Source organism: Notamacropus eugenii, chromosome 6 (genome assembly GCF_028372415.1).
Source record: "Notamacropus eugenii isolate mMacEug1 chromosome 6, mMacEug1.pri_v2, whole genome shotgun sequence".
Lineage (NCBI taxonomy): Eukaryota > Metazoa > Chordata > Mammalia > Diprotodontia > Macropodidae > Notamacropus > Notamacropus eugenii.
Window position 1 is genome coordinate 34,539,065 of NC_092877.1, and position 12,935 is coordinate 34,551,999.

The window sequence follows — 12,935 nt, forward strand, 5'->3', positions numbered from 1 at the left end:
TAGCTAGAAGAATCAGGGAGGGCTTCATGAAGGAGGCAATCTTTGCACAGGCTTCAAAGGGTGGGTAGGATTTCTGAAGCTGGAAATGGGCTAAATCTAGGAGGAGGCCCACCAGGGATTCTGGGGGCAAGATGCTATAGAGGTTCAAACCTACGTGAAACTAAAACATGCCCAAAGCTGAGCAGAGTACATGATTTCCCTAGGCAAAGTCTGCCAATAAGACAAGGAACAGCTCTGTCTTTTCAAAAACAACACTGTTCCAAATGAATTATTAAACATGGGCTTTTTTTTCTTAATTAAGCCAGGGCTGTTAACAACGTGATTAACTGTCATTCTTTCCCCGTCACACCTCCTGGGCTTTCTCCAAGATTGGTTTAAGCCTTGTACTTGGCCAACAAAGGGAGCCAACAGGCTGGATATTTATCTAAGCTAAGCACACCCTCTCTTGGCCAGGAGACCAGCTCTCGCCTCCATTGGTGCCCACCATGTTTAACTACAGCAGGCCCTCCGACAAAGAATTGAAAATGCTTTCTTGGGTGCGGAAACAAAAATGGAAGCAGAATACAGAAAGACGCAGGAGGCCAGATTGCAGTTTAATGAGAATGCAGAGAGCTACAGGGAATTAATTACTATCCTAAGTCAGCTTTGGGCAAACAATCTTGACGCAGGAGGAAACTATCATTCCTCTTGAACAGGCTGCAGCTTCAATGAGATTCCAAAAGTCATCAATTTGACATTTCAAGAAGGAGGGAGGTTTAGTCTCCAAAGTAGGGAGAGGAAAATGAGCTTCCAGCAATCCAGGCTGCATTGGAAAGAAGGGCAGTTCTCAAAATGGGTGAAAGTGATAGCACAGGAGAGAGGGTGGTGTGGTGCCTGGGAGTCAGGGATGCTAACAACAGGTCCCTCCCTCTGCAATTTCCTAGCTGAGTGACTTTGGGCGAGTCATTAACTTCCTTTATGTGAGTCCCGCTTTTCCTCATCTACTAAATAAAAACAATAACATATGACCAGTTTTAGAGATTGTGTTTTCAGAGCACTTAAAGAATTACGAAAAATGAGGCTCAAATCAGGATGGGTCTGACAGAGCCCTTTTCTTTTTTATAAACCACTTTGTTTGCTGCAATCCCAGGATCTAGGGATTTCTGGGAGCCATGACTATACCTAAGGAGAGGTGATTAGGGCTTTCACCCAGGGTGCTGAAATTCAGCAGACTCTTGATAATACTTGTAGTCCTTCAACAGCATAGAAAATCTGAGTAAAAAGAAAAGAAAAGAAAGTCATTGAGGAATCTTTTTAGAAAATGCAGAGAATAGAAGTAAGACCAGAAAGAAGCAAAGACAAACAAAATGCCTTTCAAAGCTTCCGCTGATCCTATTATATACTTTCTGTCTTTATTTTTAACATTCACTTTTTAAAATTTTAAATTCCAAATTCTCTCCTTCCTGCTTGCCCCTCTCCCTCTCATTGAGAAGGCGGGCAAAATGATATCTGTTATGTTGTATACCTAAAAAGAAAAGCAAGCTGTACATAATAGAGACTTTCCGTTTCAAAGCTACAGCTGATCTTATTGTACACTTCATTTATTTTCAGCATTCACTTTTTAAAATTTTGAGTTCAAAATTTTCTCCCTCCCTCAGGCCCCTTCCCCACCCACTAGGAAGCAAGCTGTACGTAGTAAGCACCTACAATTTCATGTATAGTCTTCTTTTTCTGCTGTCAGTACTAAGCAATGTTCATTTTATTTTCTGTTTAATTTCAGGATGTTTTTTAAAAAGAAACCACTGAATTTGGATCTAGATAGTTAATCAGTAAGTATTTATTAATATGTATCAGGCACTGTGCCAAACAGTTTACAAATATTATATCATTTGATCCTCACAACTCTGCAAGGCAGATGCTATTATGATACCAGTTTTACAGTTGAAGAAAGTCATGGTTCAGTTATTTGCCCAAAATCAGTCAAATAGTTAATAACTGTCTGAGGCCAGAGTTAAGTGACTTGCCCAGGGCCACACAGTTAGTAAGTGTCCAAAGTCAAATTTGAACTTTGGGCTTCCTGACTCCAGACCCAGTAGTCTGTCTACACTACCATTTGGCTACCCAGCTTTCTCCCCCAATCAGGCAGTGTCCCTGGATCTCTCCCTTCCTTACTATATTCCCAGTTGAATTTGTCCTAAAAAGTTTACTTGAGACCATGTCATATTGCTTGCCCCAAGACAAATTTCTTTGTCTTTGTCCCTGGTGTAATAATTGCTAGTTATGACTGTGGAATTTCCTAAGGTCACGTAGTCAGTGATGAAAGAACTGGGACTAGAACCCAGGTTCTTCCACTTTTAGGATTCAGCTATGACTTTCTTTTCACACTTCTGCCTCCTGAAAGATCAAATTTGATGGTTTATGGAAAGTGTTGTATATAACCAGAAAGTACCCTCTGAAGGAGAACCATTACTGTGATCATCTGAACTAGCAGCATTTGAGAACTTCAAGATGGTCTTTATTATGTGATGTGTTTACAAATACCTCCTTAACTTTTTTAAAAGTCTTTTTCACTGGTCATAGTGAAATCTAAGCCAAAATCAATGGTGAGAAAGAACAGAAGAAAGGCCAGAAAGAAGCACAGATAAATAGGACAGCTTTGAGAAACGGGTTGATTTTATAGACTTTGAATGAAAAGCAGCTGTATAGAACAAAGACTCAAAGTTTCATATACAATCTTCTTTTTGTCTATTTCACTACATATACAACAGCACTCATACAATTTATTTATTTTGATGAGAATAAAAATTAAAAGAGATGAGTCTAAGACTGAGTTATTGGATGATCTATTATCCATGAAGCTAGGAATGGATGGAGCTGGAACAGGACCTTGGACAGTATCTAGTTGTGTATCATTACTAAACAGCCCTGAAAATTACAAGGAAATTAAGAGGACCTCCCTCCTAGAGTTGTTGTAAGGATCAAATGAGATCATCTTTGTAAAGTGCTTAGCCATAGCACCTGGCACACAGTGGAAGTTCAGTAAATGTTTGTTCCCTTTTTCCTTTCCCCACTGTTGCTTTTGTTTGACCTTCATTCTCCAAGAAGACCAATGGCACCAGGAGGGTGAAGTCTTGCCTTGCAAGTGATTTGGATTTAAGTGAGGCAGAGTTGTGCACTCTAAAGTCATACCATGGACTAGACACAGGAACAGGGACTAAACCTGTGACTTCACTGGTATAGGGAACTCCCAGGTGAGGACACGCCCTCTACCAGTGCAGGTCAGGAATTTCGCTACAATTTATAGTCTTAGAGAATAGTCTAGAGGTTACCTGACTTAGTCTTTGAAGGGAGAAGAGGAAGGGAAGAAGCATTTATTAAGTCCCTACTATGTGTCAAGCACTGTGCCAATGCCTTACAAATATGATATCCTTTGAGCTTTACAAAAACCCTGTGAAGTTGATGTTGCTATTATCCTCATTTTGTAGTTAAGGAAACTGAGGCAAACAAAAGTTAAATGACTTGCTCAGGGTCACCCAGTTAGTAAATGTCAGAGGTGGGTCTTAAATCCAGGCCTTCTTGGTCCTGAGGCTGGCCCTCTATCCACCGTGTCATGTTGTCTCTTAAAGAATTTTTTAAAAACAATACATTCAAGTTCTAATTAAGACCCTTTAAGTACTAGGAGGAGAAAGAACATGTAGGATCATTAGAAGTAGTAGCTTCTGTGTGTAAGTAAGCTCCTTAAGGTCAAGGTCTATTTCAGCATTGTCTTTGCATTTCCAACACTTTATCTAGTAGCTGGCACATAGTAGGTTCTTAATAAGTGTATCTTCAATTGAATTGGTAGATTGGAAAGACAATGGGGCTTGGAGTCGAAAACTTAGGGTCAGGTCCCAACTGTACTGCCTACCAGTTGTGTGACCTGGAACAATAATTTAGTCTGTCTGAAACTCTATTTCCTCATCTGCAAAATGGATGTGGTAATATTTGTTCTACATACTTGACAGGGTTCCTATTAGAGAAGTTTTCCCGTAAAAAAAATTGTAGAGAGAAGTGAGAGGCAGTGTGATGTGGTAAATAGAAGGGCAGGTCCTGGAGGCAAAAAGATTTGGGTTCAAATTCTACATCTGATTATATACTGACTGTGTGACCATAGGTAAATTACTTACCTGGCACGTAGTAGATGTTTAATAAATGCTTGTTCCCTTCTACCTTTCTCCATAAAGAGGGAAGTCATATCGTGAAATAGAGACAGGGCTAGGGACTGGACCGCTCCGTGCCCCAGACAACTCTATATAAGCTCCAGATATAATAAAATGACTGGCAATGATGGAGGAAGTTCCCAGCATTAAAGAAATAAAACGTCAAAACCAAAGGAAAAGAATGACAACAACCAACTGAAGTGTGAACTTTCTTATGAGTCCTCAAAAGGTGACTCTGCCTACAAGGACACCACCAGTGCTCTGTCAACCTCAGAAAGTGAGCCTAAGTAACATCAGCCCAATTTAAAAGTCTTTTATAATCAGCTATGCTTGCTTCAGCAAAATTTACCAAATTATCTGACCCATTCTGCAAGTCAGAGCACTCAATCTGCTTTCAGTTCAAAAACAACTCATTTCTCGCTCCAAGACAATAGAAGAGTATGTCGGTAGTCAGAAAGGAAAAAGAAAATAATCCCAAAGAACACAAGGTTTGTGGTTTAGTTGGGGCAAGTTGCAGCTGGAGCCTAGGCAGAACAGTAATAACCAAGAGAAGAAGATTTTGCTGAGGGAGTCTCTGATTTGTTGCCACTTTGTAGTGGGCAGGAGGGTGATTGATGGTATAGCACAAATAGATTGGAGGGGGAGGGGGGTCATTATCACAGCTTTCCCTGGCACTGGTAGGTCAGCTCCCCAGAACATTGCTAGTTATATCTCCCTTCAGAGTTCTAGGGGTACCCCACGGGGCTAAGGGCTATCTTTCTCTGAGACTCTAATTCATGATCCCCTGTCTAGTATATCTCCCCCATATCAATCAACAATCTACAGTCTCCTCAATATCATCAAGCCAGTGAGTACTGCCCCAATAGTATTTAACCAATTAACATCCATTAGTTTCTAAAAAGTGGCATTTATGCATAAGAACAAATTATAAAGCCATCTCCTCTCCCCACCTCCAAGTGAGGCCTAATCAGTCCCTGAAAACATGGGCTCAAATTTAAAGTGGTTGCTATAAACATTCTTATTCCTACAAAGATCACTTGTGTTGGACAAGTTGCTCCCTTGTTCGCAGGACTTGGGGTCTCAACTGTCATATCTTTCCCCTGTTGGGCTGGGTCAAACAATCTCTCCTGATGACTGGCTCCTCACTATCCTTGGCTGCTCTGGCTACTGGCAGATTTTGCCAGGAACTCCAGTTGCTGGATTTTGGATGGCTCTTCCAATCTTTCAAAGCTAACAAAGTTATAATCGGGTCCTTCTAACTCCAGTACATATTCATCTGAGTTCAGCAAAGAATAAACACAATAGAGACAAAAAAAAAACACAACAACAACAACAACCACAGTGCTATGAGATCATAGCCACACAGCAGCTGGGTGGGAGAGAACCCAAGGCCCAACCCACGGCCCAATGATATTCTTCCTTGTCACTTGAAAGCCTCTAGGGAAGAATGAGAATTTCCATCTGTGCTTATATGCACACTCAGTCCCATCTCAGCAGCCATTTAAAAGGCTTTCCATCACCATGCAGTAAACCAATGGGAAATAGTCAAAGGATATCTGTCTCTGCTCTCCACTGAGGCACAGTCTTTCCATGATGAGCCATCACTCATGTTCAGAAGCAAGTTCACCAAGCTCCCATTTGGATCACCATCCAGTAAAGTACACCGCACATGCCCCAGGCACTGATTCCTCACTGTCACTCTCCTGTTATGCATAACTATAGTGAGGCCCAGATGGGTAAAACAACATGGTCAAAGTCATAGTTCTTCTCCTGTACCAATAGAAGAATCAGTGATGGAACTCCAGTCTTCCTTTATACCACACAATACTAGCTCCTCTTTGACATTGACTTTGTTTCCTTTTGGTTTGGTTTTATGGGGGCTTTTTTGAGGGGTGCCAGTATGAGAACTCCCACTATGGAAACTTCCCCCAAAGATACAAATCAGTGACTCTTCCAGTAACTTACACTCTTAGAGAGTTGCTTTGGGGACTGAGAAGCTGTGACTTGTCCGTAGTCATCAACCAGTATGTGCCAGAGGGAAGACCTGAACCCCTGTCTTCCTGACGCCCAGGTCAGCCCTCTATCTACTACACTTCACTGCCTGGCCTCTCTTTATAATTGAGCTTCAAATGATACTGATTTGGGAAGCAACTCAGTAAAGCAGATTAATTCTAAATATATGATTCGTTAAGGGAGTTTCATGTCAAATCAGTAGGTGAATAGGTCTTCCTTATATACAGTTTAACACAAGTTAAATGAATTAATGAATGAATACTAACAGTGTGACATGAGCAAGTCACTTAATCACTATTTGCCTCAGTTTCCTCAAATGTAAAATGGTGATAATAATAGCACCTCCTTCCCAGGGTTGGTGTGTAAAATATGTGGGGTGGACTAAATGGCCTCAAAGGTTCCTTAAAGCTCTAAATCTAAGTTCTGGTGACCCATAAAACTCATCGAGTTTGAGATGCATCTCTGTTAACCTCTACCCATGCATCAAATGCCACTGAGCCCTGAAATGTCACCGATAATATTCCCGCTTGAAGAGTCTTTGGCTGCCATTTTGTTTCCAGATAACAGAATGAGGTGTAAAAGGAATGAACATAAGGTAGATCCTGCTGTCCTTTTCTTCTGTGCCAGACCCATCACACAGAGACAGTTCCATCAGAAGCCTGGCAGCAAGCAAAGGGACTGACAGACAGGAGCTGCCCAGCTAATGCACAACCCTGGCTGTGCTCTCTCAGACAGATGCCTGCTGAGGGTCCCAGTGCCCTGCTAGATGCCGCAAGACAGGCCCACCATTTACAGAGTGGACAGGCTGGGCCTGTCAACCTTTCCTGACATCCAAGCTGCCCTTCAGAGCCATTCTGCCCTCCTGAGCTTGTACTGAAGGAAGTGGAGAAGGAGGCACAGACTCCATCTCTAAGACAAATGGGCTCACAGCTCTGCCCTAAGATTGTTGTTTGTATGCCTCTGTGAGACCTTGAGGGAAGACCTCATCTGCCATAGCGGATAGGGCACTAAACTTGAGGTCAGAAAGACCTAGGCTCTGCCTCAGATATTAACTGTTTAAACTTAAGCAAGTCCCTTAATATCTCTGGGCCTCAGTTTCCCTGTCTGTAAAATGAAAGGTTCTAAGTTCCTCTGCAGCTCTAAATCTATGATCCCGCAATCCTAGACCTGCCTTGCTGATTCTCCAGCTCACAATTTCAAAGAGCATCATGTTCATTGTGGCACAGAAATGTTACTCCCAGTGACAGCATCACCCCATGTCAAAGAGAACCAGCTCAAGAAGCCCTCCTGCTTCATGAATTCAGGACCCCTGAGCTTCCAGGGCTTCCCAGGACCAGCTACCTGGGGCTTGTCCCGCCTTGCTTCTGCCCTCCCACCTCTCACAGGCTGCTGCTGCTGCTGCCTGCCTTCTTAAAAGGGAAACTGACAGGTGCTTGGGGCTTTGTTCCCCATGTATAATCATTTAGATAATGTACAGGGTAAACCTACTCTAGGTTTATTCTTTATTAATCAGGCTAACCAGGTTAACAACAACAACCCTGAGCGGTTTACATTTCTATAGGTCTCTAAGGTTTGCAAAACACCGTCTATACATTATCCATTTTGATCCACTCAACAACCCAAGGAGGTAAGTGTTATGATCCCCATTTCAATAATTAATTATAATAAACAATAATAATAGCTAGCACTTATGTAACACTTACTATGTGCCAAGCACTTTACAGTTGTCTCATTTGATCCTCATAACAACCCTGGGAGATAGGTGCCATTGTTGTGCCCATTCTACAGATAAGGAAACAGAAGCATAGAAAGACTGTGACTTGCCCAGGGTCTTGACTGGGGAAGTGACTGGGATGGGATTTGAATCCAAGTCTTCCTTCTTTGTTCCAGTATTGCACAAGGACTTTCTGAGATCTCCCCTTAACCCTAGTGATTTTTCTCTGCAATTCCTCCCATTTACACTGTGCATAGCTCATAGGTTCATAGTTGTCTATATGTTGTCTCCCCCATTAGAACGGGAACTCCTTGAGGGCAGGGACCATGTGTTTGCCTTTCTTTGTATCCCAAGTGCTTAGCACAGTACAAAGAAGAGCTTGTCTATTGACTCACTAACGTCTCTCTATGCAAACTATAAAAGTCCTCATGGCTACCCACAGATAAGATCTTTGTTCTGGCATTAATAATGTCTCTTTGATTAAAGTATTAAACTTTATTGATATCACATTAAGGGTTGAGTCATGGGCAGTTATATACTTTGGGCTATATCCTTGAAGTTGGCCTTTAAATGGCAGTTAGATACACGAAGAGGTGGAGAAATAGAGAGGTGAGATTCAGAGAAGGAATACCCAGATTCAGGTCCCAGGGAAAAAAGGCATCTGGGAATCTCCCTCCATGTGGTCACACAGAAATAGGGGGAAAGAGGAGATCACACTTGATGCCAGGATCCTGAACTAATCTTTCTAGATAGAAGAAGAATTTCTAGAGCAAACAAAGGAGTTCTGAGACCAATATGGCACTGGAGCTGGTAACAAGGAATAGAAAAAAAAAAGCCACAATGTGGGAGAGGAAAATCAGAATTTGCCCTTCCTTAATATTATGAGTTAGAAAGAAGTTGACTTTTTAATGATCCCAAGGAACTTTCTTTTACTGGTGGGAAGAGAGGAGGAAAAAGAAGGCAGCTTTCCTACAAGTCTGGAGGACTACATAGATCCCAAGGAAGGAGTAGCCAACTTTTTATCAACCTAAAGTGTTTTCCTCTTAAAAGGGAGCCTCCACTGCAAGGTAGTACCATAAGTCTAGAGGATTGCATAGGTCCTTGGAGGATGGGACACTCATTGGAAAGAAGACAATCATTTTAACTGTATATAGCCTCTTAATTGACCTCTCTGCCTCTGGTTTTTCTTATTCCCCTACAGGACTATGTATTCTGGGAACCTGCCTTATCTAAACTTTTGTCTCTCTCCAGCAGTCTAACAATTTTTGACACACAGGGGTCATCACCAAATGTCCATTGATTTATTGATGCCCATAATGTTTGAAGCCTTAACAACGCAACACTAGAAGAACATACACACTTGATTGGGTATAAAAATCTGTCTTACCCTACAGGAAAGTAGGAAGGTAAAGATATAAGAGAAAGGGAGAGGGTGATAGAAGGGAGCGGGGAATCAGAAGCAAAGCACTTTTGAAGAGAGACAGGGTAAAAGGAGAGAGATAACAGAATAAATGAAGGGAAATAGGATGGAGGGAAATATAATTAACAACAGTATCTGTGAAAAAATTTTAAAGCAAGTTTCTCTAATAAAGGCCTCATTTCTCAAACATAAGATTGAGTCAAATTTATTTTTTTTAAAAAGTCACTTCCCAATTGATAAATAATCGAAAGATATGAACAGTTTTCAGATGAAGTAATCAAAACTATCTCTAGCCAAATGAAAAAATGCTTTAACTCACTATTGATTGGAAAAATGCAATTTAAAATAATTATGAAACACTATCTCATACCTATTAGGTTAACAAATAGGAAAATGACAAATGTTGGAGGGGATGTAGGAAAAATGAGACATTAATGCACTGTTGGTAGAGTTGTGAACTGATTCAAACATTCTGTAGGGCAATTTGGAATTATACCGAAAGGACTAAAAGCTATGCATACCTTTGACCTAGAAATACCACTACTAAGTTTGTGTTCCAAAAGAAATTAAAAAAAAAAAGGACCTATATTACAAAAATATGTGTTCTAGCTCTTTTCTGTTGGCAAAGAATTATAAATTGAGGGGATGCCCATCAATTGGTGAATGGCTGAAGTTATTGGTGAGTATGATGGACTATGAGAAATGATGACAGGATGCCCTCAGAAAAACCTGGAATGACATAAGCTGATGCAAAGTGAAGTGTACTGTGTACGAAGTAACTGCAATATTTTAGGATAATCGGCTGTGAATGACTTAGCTCTTCTCAGTAATACAAAGATCCAAGACTGCTCTGAAGGAATTAATATGGAAAATGCTGTCCATCCCCAGAGAAAGAACTGATGGTGTCAGTTTGAAGCATACTTTTTTTAACTTTATTTTTCTTGAGATTTTCTTTTGGGGGGATGTGTTTTTTTTCACAATATGACTATTATGGAAATGTTTTGCATGACTACACATGTATAACATTAAATAAAGTACTTGTCTTCTCAGTGAGGGGGTTGAGGACAGAGGAAGGGAAAGAATTTGGACCTCAAAGTTTTAGAAAATGAATGTTAAAAAATTGTTTTTACATGTAACTGGGAAAAGATAAAATACTAAATAAAATTTAAAAATTAAAAAAAAAATAGAATGGGACACAAGGGTTAACTACATCCAGTTCTGAACACCAAATTTTAGGAAAAACTTAAGAACAGGTCCAGAGTAAGACAAACAAGATGGTAAAGGGACTAGAAACCACGCCATACATGACTGATCAACAGAACCAAGGATGTTCAGTCTGAAGAAGAGAAGACATGGCTTCAGGTTGGGGAAATTAACTGTCTTGAAATATTTGAAGAAGGATTAAACTTGTTTCATTTGGTCCCAGGGAGTAGAAATGGGAGCAACGGGTGGAAGGTGAAGGGAGACTCAGTGACATTTCAGTCTAAAGAAAAATTCTCCTAATATTTAGAAATCCAGAGATTGTGGGCACCCTATTGGCAGAGATCTCTGAGATGCCAGATGGACTGTTTATCAGAACAGTAGGAAAGAGCAATCCTACTCCCTCCCAATTCTTAGATTTTGTGAGCCTTGATTCTATGTGTCATGGAAGTAATCAGGTCTGATCCTCTGGGCCCTGGTTCACTTCCAGAGAGGCAAAATCTTTCAGTACTGAGGACTTTCAGCCAGGACATGGGACATTTAGCCTAGTGCAGGAGCTAAGATACTGTAACAGAAATTAGAATATGTTAAGTACATTTCAGAAGTAGTATCAAAGTGTTTTGAGAGACCTGAAGAGGGAGAGGTAATGTAATGTTTAATTTGGGCTTTGAAGGAGGATAGGAATTCTACAAACAAATGTTGGGGAGTGACAGAAACAGGGGCAAGATGTTGAGAAAGTACATTTTAGGGTTAGAGGTTAGGGTTAGCCTGCTAGGTTGGCACATAGGGTTCATGCTGGATGGTCTTTAAAGCTATTGATGAAAAGGAAGTTTGGGAGTAGATTATGGACCTCCTTGAATGCCATATTGAATACCAACTTCAGAGAATTCTTTTGTAGGGGGAAGACTAGGAGGTTATTTCAATGTAGTTAAGTCCCAGTTGGTGACAATAATGAATCACCTAAAGTAATAGATGTATTCAAATTAGCATTATTCAAAGTAATAATTATTTAAAATATGGTCACTGGTTCTAATCCAAATGGAAATATGCCATGTGAATTCAAATGATATGAACACTTGAAGGGATTCATTGTTCACACTAATCAGGACCTGGGATGGTCTAAACAAGAAAGAGATTTTGAGGGCCGGATCTTGAATGGTGATAATAAAAAGGAATGGATATGTGTGAGAGAGGTTGATGAGCTAGAAATAACAGAAATTGGAAGTAACTAGGTGGTCTAATGTATAGGGCACCAGACCCAGAATCAGGAAGACCTGAGTTCAAATACAGCTTCAGACACTATCTGTGTGATTCTGGGTAAGTTATTTAACCTCTGTCTGCCTCAGTTTCTTTAACTGTAAAATGGGATACTAGTAGAGACTACCTCCCAGAGTGGTTGTGAGGATCCGACAAGATAATAATTGTAATGTCCTTAGCACAATGCCTGGCACATACTAAGAGCTATAGAGATAACTGTTATTATTATGATTGATGACTAATTAGCTATAGGGCAGAGGTAGAGGAAGAAGTCAGTGAAGATACAGCCGTTGAGCCTGGGTGACTTGAAGAATGGTGGTGCCACCACCAAAAACCGAGAAGCAGAGGGGCAGGTTGGGCCACTTGGTTGTGGAAGACTACCTAGTGTTAGAGGGAGAGCCTTGGAGACCTGGGTTGGAATCTCAACTCCGCTCTTTACCAGCTACGTATCTCCCACAGTCATGCTTCTCTTTGCTCATGACTCCACTCTCCAGACTTCTCCCCCTCCTCTTTGTATGTTCTCTTCCCCTATTCGGATGTATGCTCCTTGAGGGCAGGGGCTAACTTGTTTATTTGTATTTGTATGTGAAGAACTCCATGTACATTGCATATGGAGTTCTTAGTATATGTTCTTTCTATTTTTTGTATACATAAACAAGTCACTTCCTTCTTTTAGCCTCACTTTCTTCCTCTTTATCCTGGACGGGATAGACTCAAAGTCTTTTGAGTAGAAATTGAACCCAGATATAGGAAATCTATGACCCAACGTTGAATTCAAAGTACTTCCTCCATATCCAAGTGGAGACCCCTATGATCCCACACTTTCCAAGTTTGTCAGATTGTAAACTGTACACCAACCAGCTCAGGAAAGTGGGTTGACAGTGGGAAATAAATTGAGGGGAAGTAGAAGTGGGTTACAGGTCAAACAAGGGGCTAAGTTAGAATGTTCCCCAAGAAATACCATTCAACACAGCATGATGTAAAGCAACATTCCAGGAGACAGTCATTTCTACAGGAGTGATGATCAGGCACACATGGCAAGCAACAGGATAGTGATGTGCAGCCTGATGATCTAGCGTTAATGCCTCCAAGGCACAAGCTTTAGTTCAGTCTGCGGGGGGCTGTGATCTGTGTTTCAGGCAATCTGTGGACT